At 42.2% G+C, this 9,254-nt stretch overlaps 1 non-coding gene across 1 annotated transcript; it reads right to left on the bottom strand.

Annotated features, from left to right (window-relative positions):
* Positions 1–8,590: 8,590 nt before the first annotated feature.
* On the bottom strand, positions 8,591–8,728 carry LOC119934204. The gene has a single exon (XR_005452880.1). It is a non-coding gene; the product is annotated as a small nucleolar RNA SNORA7 (small nucleolar RNA).
* Positions 8,729–9,254: the final 526 nt, after the last annotated feature.

Here is a 9,254-nt window from a genome sequence, read left to right as displayed (position 1 = left end):
AGAAACAAGGTTATCAGGTTGTCCTACGTGGGGCTCATAGTCTTAATCTCATTTTACAGATGGGGCAACTGAGGCACAGAGGAAGTTAAGTGACTTGCCCAAAGTCTCGCAGCTGGGATTAGAACCCACAACCTCTGACTCCCAAGCCCGTGCTCTTTCCACTAAGCCACGCTGCTTAACAAATACCATCAAAAAATATTCACACAAAACACTAAAAACATTCTTCCCAAACCAGTCAGAACTAAACAAGGAAGACAGAGACTTCGTTTTCTAAGCAGGGCTTCAGAAAAGAAAGGGTGAACATACTTTCCAGCATTTTAAGTTCCAGATCCAATTTATTCCTGAACAATTAAGGCAAATTATTTTAATGGAGAACAGGCACCGGGGAGGAAGAAAGGTAAACAGGCAGCAGAAAAAATCCACTCAGAAGCATCCCTGATTTCCAAAAGAGGAGAACCAGGAGGAGTGAAGAGGAAGAACAGAATTAGAACTGTCATAGGCAGGTCACTTTCCTTTAAGACCTTTCAAATTACAAAAAGAACTAAAGAATGTCTTTCCTAAGGGCAGAAGGCAGTGAAATGTTAAAAGGCTTGACCATTGCACTGGGGCAGATAATGAGGCAATTACAACTATTAAAAGAGGACAGAGCTCCAGGCCCTATGAATTACATCCCTGAATTCAGAAGGAAGTAGCTAGGGAAATCGGAAAGCCTCTGGCCAAGATTTTTGATATGTCGCCAAGGACAGCAATGCTGCTGAGGCCGGCAGATGGGAAATGCAGTTCATGAATCTGAGCCAGGAACAGGGAATAATCAGAGAGTCCGGGTCTTATACGAACTGACTTCCAATATTTTTGACATTATTTATTAGGCCCCAAATCACAGGAAAAACAATGGACCTGTGAATTAGGTGTCAAAGGGATATCTATCTTGATTTATGAACGGATCACCTCTGACTAGCTTCTTATTTTTTTAGAGGTGGGATGTTGCAGCGGTTGTAGTGCATTGTGTTTGGATGGCAGGAAAACATTTGATGTTCCACAGAGCAATAAATTTATGAAGCCAGGAAGCGTGTTATAATGGAAAACTCAAATACATTGGCTTCCAAGATGGCTTCAGCCCTATAGTACAAAAAAGATGACTCAGGATGGGGAGAAGTAGTGAAAAATGAGATGTCCCATGACTTAGAAAATGCTTTTGTCCCACTAGCATATATTCTAGAACACACTGGTTCACACAGGATTATAAATTCAAGAGGGAAGAACATTACAGGACAATTGGGTTCTAACTCCTTGAGGGCGAAGTCTGGGTCTTTCATTTCTACTTTGTTTTTCAAGTGTTTAGTACAATGCTTAGGACTCAATGGGGGCTCTATAAATGCAAATATAATATAACATAGGACCAGATGCCTATAGAAAGAGTAGGGAAATGAGCCAGTGTGAGTTCTCAATTTAACACATAGCATGAAAATTGGTCCTAAAGCATATAATTTGACCTGGTTATTTTGCCTGAGAGGACCTTGTAAATGACACTCAATAGGGATATTTGATCTCAATCATTCAGATAATTTCGAGGTGTAGGCTTAGTGGAAAGAGCCCGGGCTTTGGAGTAAGAGGTTATGGGTTCAAATCCCAGCTCCGCCACTTGTCAGCTGTGTGACTTTGGGCAAGTCACTTCACTTCTCTGTGCCTCAGCTCCCTCATCTGTAAAATGGGGATTAAGACTGTGAGCCCCACATGGGACAACCTGATTACCTTGTAACCTCCCCAGCGCTTAGAACAGTTCCGTGCACATAGTAAGCGCCTAATAAAAGCCATCATCATCATTATTATTATTATTATCCAGCCACATTGTAGCGGTCATGATTTGGGCCAAACATTTCCTTTCCTCCCAAAGCACACTGTCCCTGGATCTGATCATGCTGCCATTCTGGATTATATTAAACTGCTAGAGGAATGTAGCTACTATATTCAGTGGCATCTCTTATGTTACTTAACTGAGAAATGTGCCATCATTCAATCAATCAACTGCTCATCAATTAGTAACTACGTGTAATAGAATGAAACCAAGAATGTCTGCAAGGAGATTGGAAGATGAAGTGCACTGGCTACTCCCTGATGGCTTTGCTTTACCATCTAGTGGGGTTGAAAGGAACACGGGATCAATTAATATAAAAATATTCCTGGGACTTTAGATTCATTCAGTTGTATTTATTGAGCGCTTACTGTGTGCAGAGCACTGTACTGATTGGGAAGTACAAGTCGGCAACATATAGAGACGGTCAACACCCGACAATGGGCTTACAATTTAGATCTGGCCATCAGAGGGAAATGGTGGTGTTGAGAGAAGTATGGGTGATTCCCACCTCTATAGCGGTACCAATAATTGCGATATTTGTTAAGCACTTACTATGTGCTAAGCCCTGTACAGAGAACTGGAGTAGATGCAGTGGATTTAGGCAAGACACAGTACCTTTCTCATATGGGCTCAGAGTCCAAAGGGGAGGTAGAGCAAGTGTTTCATCCCCATTTTACAGATGAGGAAACTGAGGCACAGAGAAGCTAACTGACTTTCCCGAGGTGGCGTTACAACCCAGATCCCCTGATTCACAGGCCAGCCTCTTTCCACTAGGTCATATTGGTTTTCTAAAGGGACACCCACTTGGAGATAAATATCCCCTTTATGGGAGCGATGAGAGAGAGTTGAATTTCTTTAATTCTTTTCACATTTACTGGGAAGTAGATGAGGAGAGTCAAGTACCAGGATATGTAGTAAATGGTTTTAATAATGATGGTGCCGATGGTGATGTCAATGAAGATCGTTCCAACATGCGGATACTTGCACAAATTTGTTTACTATTCATTACCGCCATAAATGAGACACAGACTAGGGGAAACAACAATTGAAGCAAAGAGAATGAGCAGCAAAAACTAAGCAGAACACGGGAGCAAGGATATTTGAGAACATAAACAGGGCATCTTTATGAAGGTTAAAAGAAAGCGTATTTTTTGATTGTCCAAGTTATTCTATTGGAGTTGTTTCAGAGGGAAATTGAGTTCACTGGCATAAAAGCAGAGTCATTTGACTATATACTTTGGAGTGTGTTTGTAAATGAAATAAGGGGGATGGATACTGATTTTGGTGTGAACTTAGGATACTAGAATTTGACTTTTAGCGGAGTGTGGATGCACATGACCTTCTTTTGAGTTGAGGTTTAGATAAAGTATTAAAAATAGGAACTCCTGGACTTTTTTTCCTAGATATGTCTCATGACCTAAAGTCACAAGCCTAGTGAGCTATTACACAGGAATAATTAAATATCTTAATTAAATCTCGTAAGACACTTTAAGATGAACTAGCTAGTTGCATTGGGGTTAAAAGTGAAACTATTTTACATGCTTCATAGATGTTATTTAGTTTCCTCCAGAGTCATTTTTACTGATATATCCTGAAGTGTATTTAGATATATTTTGGTATGTTGTATATTATGGACAGACATGCTTTTCTAAGATATATTAGGAACTTTTCTAGAGATTTAACACCACTCAACATTCTGGTGAGGCAAAACCTCCCTGAATCAGATAAATAATGGGTCTCTGAAAATATTTGATACACAGAAATTATTCTTACTTTAAAGGCTCATATATTATGTTGTAGATACTTTACAAAGCACCCGAAATACTCGTTTATGCAATCCACTAGGAAAAATTAATTGTAAAACACAGCTACTGCCTTTGTGTACTTATAAGGAATGCTAAAGAGTGACTAAGCACACATTAAAAAATCTTAAATAATTTACCAGTAAGAATAAAGGCATCCTTTCTATTTTAAAGAATAGTACTACTTTAGACACTGGGTGAAATATGTGGCTCCTTGATGCAATTGCTCTAACAGTATTTCCCCAAGACACCATAATAGCTTTAAAAAAGTATGTTTTGTTCTGTTGGGTAAATCATATTTGTTTTTTGTAGCCTTATCAGGACAATCATGAGAAATACTATCAAAGCAGCATTCTAACTCTGGGGAAGATAAGGAAGTTCCTCACTGGCTGCCTCTGAAGATTCATCAGCTAATGCACGTGGCTACTCACTCTCATCACTGCCGCAGCCTGCTTTTTATTTTTTGAAGCTTCAGTGTGCTTGACTTAGCAAATGACTAATTGCTGAGTTGTATTACGTGGTTTGCATGTTGAAATTAAGAGATCTTATTCAACTTATAGAAAAGAAAACAAATTAGTCAAATGATTAAAACTATATTCATCCATTTCCGCCCTCTGACTGCCCCCAGGTGAAGAAGCTTCAATCTAAGAAGGGCTAAGCCCCAATCTTCATGATGATGAAGGATGAACAGATGCCCCTTTGAGGATCTCTGCTTTTTGTAGCCTTTTCATCAGCTTTAAGGTGCTCAATCAGCTCTCACCCTCCTACCTAACGGCTCATATCTCACCACAACCCAATCTGCACACTAATCTCATTTTACACCAATCTACTCACTGTACCTCAGTCTCAACTGTCTTCCCGTTGACCCTTTGCTCACATCCTCCTTCCTGTCTGGAACTCCTTCCCACTTCATATCTGACAGTCCACCATTTCCCCCCACTGCTTCAAAGTCCTATGAAATCACATCTCCTCCAAGAAGCTTTCCCTAACTAATCTCTCTTCTCCGTCTCCTATTCTCCATCTATTCTCCATCTCCATCTCTCTTCTGTTTCACCTCTGCCATTGGGGTCTGTAATAATAATAATAATAATGATGGCATTTATTAAGCGCTTACTATGTGCAAAGCACTGTTCTAAGCGCTGGGAAGGTTACAAAGTGATCAGGTTGTCCCACGGGGGGCTCACAGTCTTAATCCCCATTTTACAGATGAGGTAACTGAGGCCCAGAGAAGTTAAGTGACTTGCCCAAAGTCACACAGCTGACAATTGGCAGAGCAGGCATTTGAACCCATGACCTCTGACTCCAAAGCCCGTGCTCTTTCCACTGAGCCACGCTGTACACCCTAAACCCTTTGATATTCCCTGTCCCAGTGCATTGAGAAGAAGCATGGCTCAGTGGAAAGAGCCCGGGCTTTGGAGTCAGAGGTCATGGGTTCAAATCCCAGCTCCGACAGTCCTCAGCTGTGTGACTTTGGGCAAGTCACTTAACTTCTCTGTGCCTCAGTTACCTCATCTGTAAAATGAGGATTAAGACTGTAAGCCCCCCGTGGTACAACCTGATCACCTTGTAACCTCCCCAGTGCTTAGAACAGTGCTTTGCACATAGTAAACACTTAATAAATGCCAATATTATTATTATTATTATATCCTTATAATCTGCTGCCTCCCCTGCATGCAATTTCTTTGGATGTCTGTCTCCCTGACTAGGTTGTAAATTCCTGGGAGGCCAAGGATTACCAACTCTGTTGTTATCAATAAAACCACTGATTGATTGATCCATATCGATCGATCTGAGAAGTTTTGTGGGAGGCAGCATATTCAAGCGGAAAGAGCCTGGGCCTCAGTGTCTGTTGGATTCAATAAAATTTCTGATTGATCGATTGTCCCGAGAAGCTTCATGCTTCTAGACTGTAAGCTCGTTATGGGCAGGGAATGTGTCTGTAATATTGTTTTATTGTACTCTCCCAAGTGTTTAGTACAGTGTATTGCACACTGTAAGCACTCAGGGAATGCGACTGACTGACTGACTTTGTGGGAAGTAGCATGTTCCAGTGGGAAGAGCCTGGGCCTTGGAATCGGGAGATTCATTCATTCATTCAATCGTATTTATTGAGCGCTTACTGTGTGCAAAGCACTGTACTCAGCTCTTGGGAAGTTCTAGTTCCAGTTCTGCCACTGGCCTGCTGTAGGATGTTAACCACACCTTGTGTTGTTCTTTTTGTTTCAGGTTTTCCATGGTAAGATTGGCAGGGTGATCCCTTCTTCCCTCTGTCTCAACGATTTCGTGAGGATGAAATGAGGTAAAGGATATGAAAATGCTTTGGAGACAACAATTTGGAGGGAAGCAAAGAGCGTAGAACTGGGAATCAGGGGACCTGGGTTTGAAATTCAGCTTCACCAACTGCCTGCTGTGTGATCTTGGACAAGCCACTAAACTTCTCTGCGCTTCAGTTTCTTCACCTGTAAACATGTCGATTAAATGCCATGCTTCCTTTCAACTATGATCCCCATGTGGACCAGAGATTGTGCCCAACCTGGTCATTATCTTAAATTTAGCTCGATGCTGCTTTCTAATGAAGGAATAACAAGTATCCGTGGAACTTCACTGAGATTTATTTGTGTGGAATCAGGGTGGGCTAAAGCATCTACCTTAAGCTCCCTGAGAGATTCTTTTATTTTTTCCAGGTTTAAAAATCACATCTTTTAGAGGTGATCTTTTAAGTGAGAATGACCGTTCATTCATTTTTGAAGCATAATATTAGTTTTTTTAGTGTGACGATATAATTATTCTAAAAAAAGTTTTGGAGAAACAGCATTTGTACACCTCTTCCTTTCCACCCAAATCACTACCCGCCAGTTCTATTTATTCATTCAATCATATTTATTAAGTTCTTACTGTGTGCAGAGCACTGTACTAAGTGCTTGGGAAAGAGCAATACAACAATAAACAGTAAAATCCCGGCTCTGTCAATTGTCAGCTGTGTGACTTTGGGCAAGTCACTTAACTTCTCTGTGCCTCGGTTCCCTCATCTGTAAAATGGGGATGAAGACTGTGAGCCCCCCGTGGGACAACCTCATCACCTTGTAGTAGTAGTAGTAATAATAATAATAATAATGGCATTTATTAAGTGCTTACTATGTGCAAAGCACTGTTCTAAGTGCTGGGGAGGTTACAAGGTGATCCCCCTCCAGCGCTTAGAACAGTGCTTTGCACATAGTAAGCGCTTAATAAATGCCATCATTATTAGAAACAGTGATAAACCCTGCCCACAACGAGCTCATAGTCTAGAGGGGGGATAGCTCCAATCTTGCCTTGGCTATTGTGTTAGCCTTTATTATTATTATTATTATGCACTTACTACATGCTAAGCATTGTTCTAAGGTCCAAAGCAGATGAGAGTTAACCAAGTTGGACACAGTACCGTGTGCCTCCCAGAGTTCACAGTTTAAGTGGGAGGGAGAAACCGTATTTAAACCCCATTTTACAGTTGAGGAAACTGAGACACAGAGAAGTTAAGGGATTTGAAGCAGCGTGGCTAAATTAAGAGAAGCAGCATGGCTAAGAGAAGCAGCGTGGCTCAGTGGAAAGAACCCGGGCTTTGGAGTCACAGGTTGTGGGTTCAAATCCCGGCTCCGCCACTTGTCAGCTGTGTGATTTTGGGCAAGTCACTTAACTTCTCTGGGCCTCAGTTACCTCATCTGGAAAATGGGGATTAAGACTGTGAGCCCCCTGTGGGACAACCTGATCACCTTGTATCCTCCCCAGCGCTTAGAACAGTGCTTTGCACATAGTAAGCGCTTAACAAATGCCATTATTATTATTATTATTATTATTATTATTATTTGCCCAAGGTCACAAAGCAAGCTCTTGGCAGAGCTGGGATTAGGACCTAGGTACTCTCTCTCCCAGGCCTGTGCTCTTTCCACTGGTCTGTGCTGCCTCTCAGCCGGTCTCCTTGCTGATCTCTCAACCCCCAACCTCTCTCTCCGCCCTCTACATGCCACGGCAGGATCATTTTCCTGAAGCATAGCTCATCTTATATCTCTCCTATATCAAGCCCCTATGGCTCTCTGTGTCTCTGGACAGCAAATTACAACTACTCCCAATCGGTTTCAAGGTTATCCACCATCTGGAGAAGTAGAAGCAGTGAGAAGCAGCATGGCTTAGTGAAAAGAGCACGGGCTTCGGACTCACGGGTCGTGGGTTCTAATCCCAGCTGCGCCTCTTGTCAGCTGTGTGACTTTGGGCAAGTCAACTTCTCTGGGCCTCAGTTACCTTCTCTGTAAAATGGGGATTAAGACTGTGAGCCCCATGTGGGACAACCTGATCATCTGGTGTCTACCCCAGTGCTTAAAACAGTGCTTGGCACATAGCAAGCGCTTAACAAATATCATCATCATCATTATTATTATGATTATCTGGCTCATCTTACCGATTGGCTCTCCTCACCTGCTGATCCCCAGTCGACCTTCTATCTGTACCTCACTCTTGACTCTCCATCTCCATCCCCTCACTCATGCCATTTTCAATAACAATAATTATAACTGTGGTATACATTAAGGACTTACTTTACTTACTTACTTTACTATATGCCAAGCACTGTTCTAAGCGCTGGGGTCTTGTCTTATGCCGTCGAGTCGTCTCTGAGCCATAGCGACTCCATGGACACATTTCTCCCAGAACGCCCCACCTCCATCTGCAATTGTTCTAATAGTGTATCCACAGAGTTTTCTTGGTAAAAATACAGAAGTGGTTAACCACTGACACTTTCCGCACAGTAAACTTGAGTCTCCGCCCTCGACTCTATCCCGTGTCGCTGCTGCCCAGCACAGGGGAGTTTTGACTTGTAGCATTCATTTATTCACTCATTCAATCATATTTATTGAGTGCTTACTGTGTGCAGAGCACTGTACTAAGCGCTTGGGAAGTAAAAGTTGGTAGCAGATTGCCTTCCACTCACTAGGCACTGCTCAAGCTAGGAATGGAATGGTTATGCCTCTGCTTGACTCTCCCTCCTGTAGTCGAGACTGGTAAGGTACTGGAAACTCTCCAGGTGCCATCCTGAGAGGGGCAAGTGCTGAGGTAGATACAAGATAATCAGTTGTCCCACATTTGAGCTCACATCTTAATTCATTTATTCATTCATTCATTCAATCAATTGTATTTATTGAGTGCTTACTGTGTGCAGAGCACTGTATTAAGAACTTGGGAAGTACAAGTTGGGAACATATAGAGACGGTCCCTACCCAAGAACGGGTTTACAGATGAGGTAACTGAGACACAGAGAAATTAAGTGACTTGCCCAAGGTCACATAGCAGATAAGTGGCGGAGCCGGGATTAGAACCCACTTTCTCTGACTCCCAAATCCGTACTCTTTCCACTAAGCCATGCTGCTTTCCCAGCTTGAAACTCCCTCCCCCTCCACATCTGACAGATCACAGCTCTTCCCTCATTCAAAATCCTCCCCAAATCCCCCCTCTTCCACCAGATTTTCCCTGAGTGATTTCTCAGCATTCTGAACTACATGATCCCTTCAGCCAATATCTTCTCCATTTATTTTCCTACTTAGTTGTAAATAGTTTTGTTTGAATCCTCG

Source organism: Tachyglossus aculeatus, chromosome 1, assembly GCF_015852505.1.
Source record: "Tachyglossus aculeatus isolate mTacAcu1 chromosome 1, mTacAcu1.pri, whole genome shotgun sequence".
In the NCBI taxonomy this organism is placed as follows: Eukaryota; Metazoa; Chordata; class Mammalia; order Monotremata; family Tachyglossidae; genus Tachyglossus; species Tachyglossus aculeatus.
This window is presented reverse-complemented; position numbering and strand designations above follow the sequence as displayed.